The following is a 2,722-nucleotide window of genomic DNA, read 5'->3' as shown; positions in this document are numbered from 1 at the left end:
AGGGAAAAAAGGGTGCACAGTAGGAAACAGCATAAGTGGAATACTGACAAGAGGAAAAAAGAAGCCAATAAACCAAACTGAAATCTAATATATCTTATGCTACTCAAGTCCCCTCCAGATCTAAAAGGGCAACTGCTCCCTGGCCCTCAGAAACAGGAGGAAAGGATTATTGTTTGGGTGGAGTGAGATGGCTGAAAGAAGTCCTGAAATATGTTTCCTAACATTCTGGGCTACTGTATTCCTGTTTCAGGTGGTACAGTAAACAATAATGTGCATGTCCCTGTGCTTTGCCTTAATTGATGGCATGAACAGAGCAGCCAGTCTAGCAATGAAGCTGAAGTGTCTCTGGAATGGGGAGGGAAAAGGGGCAAAAGGAACATGTTCAAATCTTTGGATGAATTTTACTATTTTTATAGCATGAATCAGGGTTGTTTGCTGTAGTGTTGACTGAAACTTATCAGTAATCATCAGACATTGTTTTAGTAAAAGTGTAAAGGTCATTTGTTGCTGTTATTTGGATGTAAAAATAATGACTTTATCTTTAAAACTGTAGACGGTACTTAGAGCAGATTGTGTCAGAAAATTGCCAAGATATAGATCAGTTTGGGAGTTGGTGGCAGGAAATTAGAATGAGATACACACCAAAGTGTCAACAGCAGCAAATGTGCATATCTCTGCCTTTTTATCAGTTATTTTTAAGCAGCAAAAAGAGACCTGGGTGAACAGATCTTTAGCAAAGAAAGAGGAAAATCCTACATAGGATTCACAGAGGGAGACATCATCTGATGGAGTAATCCTAAGTCTTTCCAAATTTGAACACATGCAGAACCTTAGTCCTATGACAGATTTTTGTAGAAAATGTATGTTGCATTAAAATTAATTTCATAAGGCTACGTTAGTAATTCTCATTTATATTTTTATATATAAAATGATGAATGTTTTAAGCAAACATTCAAGTAGTTTATTCACTCTTATTCCTAAAACAGATGAAGGGAACTCAAAGTTAGTCAACACTTACAAAAATTATGTCTCCTTGTGTTAAAAATCAATTCTGTAGAAAACTGTATCATAGAGGACAGCCATGTTTCAGTTAGTGTATAAGCAAGATCTCTGAGAAGGTGCAGTTAATGAATCAAAATTAAGGTTAAAACGTGAATTGAGTGACACCAAACAGAGGAAAAGACGTTTCAAACTGAGTGAATGTGATCTTAGATTATTTGTTCTCATAGCTGTCAAGAGAAAGGACATGGTTAGAAATAAGAAAAGAGAAGCAGCTGGTGGTCCTGGTGCTGCTGGGTTGTGTGTTGTGCAGGAGGGTTGAAACCCCGCCCCCACTGCCACCAGAGGAACCCCTTGGTCATAGTTAAGTATTAATGATGTCTTTGAACTTTGAGTGGATCTACAATGGCTTCAGCAGTGCGCTCCAGTTCCTAGGACTCTACAAGGAATCTGGAAAACTTGTATTGTTGGATTTGGACAATACAGGCAAAACCACTCTTCTCCGCATGCTCAGTGATGACTGATTCGGCCCACAGGTTTCAACATTAGACCCAACATCAGAATAGCTGACAATGGCTGGAATGACTTTTACAACTTTTGATCCTGGTGGGCACGAGCAAGAACACCAGGATTGGAAAAATGATGTGCCAGCGGTTAATGGGATTGCCTTTCTGTTGGATTTTGCATATCGTCCTTGCCTCATGGAAACCAAAACTGAGCTAAAGGCTTTAATAACTGATGAAACGATATCCAATATGCCGATCCTTATCTTGGGTAACAAAATTGGCAGAGCAGATGAAATCAATGAGGAAAAACTCCATGAGATAGTTGGGCTTTATGGAAAGTCCATAGGAAATGGGAATGTGACCCTGAAGGAGCTGAATGTCCACTTCATGAAAGTATTCATGCACAATGTGCTCCAGAGGCAAGGCTATGGTGAGGACTTCCGCTGGTTTTCCCAGTATATTGCTTGGTGTTTGGACAGTGGAAATAAGAGTTTTACTTCTCTTGACTGATCCAAGAATAAAAGGAAGGAAAGAAGGGAGGGAGGGAGGGAGGAAGAAGGAGGGAACAAAGAAGGAAGGAAAAAGAAAAGTAAAAAAAGGAAGACCATGAAAAGTAAGTTAAAACTATGAGATAATGGGGTAATATTCAACTAAATTCTTCTTACAAAAAGTAATCAATCTTCCCAACCCCACCTGTTTTCATTCCACTAGCTATTGTATTCTGGAGATTTATTATGATGTATCTAGGAATTAGTTTACTAGTATTTCTTATGCTTTGGATTTTCTGGCTTCTTGGAATTACAAGTTTGTGTCTTTCATCAATTCTGGAAAATCCTCAGGTATTGCTCTCTAAATTTCACCTTCGACCTGCCTCTTAGAGTTCCAATTAAATATCTGTTAAACCCTTGTTCTATCCTCTATACCTCTTAGTTTTCTGTATTTTATATTTTTATGTTCTAACACACTGTGATCTGACAACATTTAATATTTATATTTTCTGTTAGTTGAATTTGATTTGCTGTTAAAATCATATTTTTTAGTTTGCTTATTTTATATTTCATTTGTAGGTCCTATTTTAATCTAGGTTCTTCTTTCTGTTTTTTTGGGGGGGTTTTTTTTTGGGTTTTTTTGGGGTTTTTTTTTGTTTTTTTTTTTGTTTTTTTGTCTTTGTTCTTTAGTGAATCATCTTTCCTGGCTATAATTTCAAGCTGGCACAA

At 37.3% G+C, this 2,722-nt stretch overlaps 1 pseudogene; it reads left to right on the top strand.

Moving 5' to 3' along the window:
* Positions 1 to 1,376: 1,376 nt before the first annotated feature.
* On the top strand, positions 1,377 to 2,015 carry LOC125935306 (GTP-binding protein SAR1a-like; annotated as a pseudogene).
* Positions 2,016 to 2,722: the final 707 nt, after the last annotated feature.

Source organism: Panthera uncia, assembly GCF_023721935.1.
Source record: "Panthera uncia isolate 11264 chromosome A1 unlocalized genomic scaffold, Puncia_PCG_1.0 HiC_scaffold_17, whole genome shotgun sequence".
Lineage (NCBI taxonomy): Eukaryota > Metazoa > Chordata > Mammalia > Carnivora > Felidae > Panthera > Panthera uncia.
Note: the sequence above shows the minus strand (reverse complement) of the source record. Positions and strands in the feature narration are given on the sequence as shown.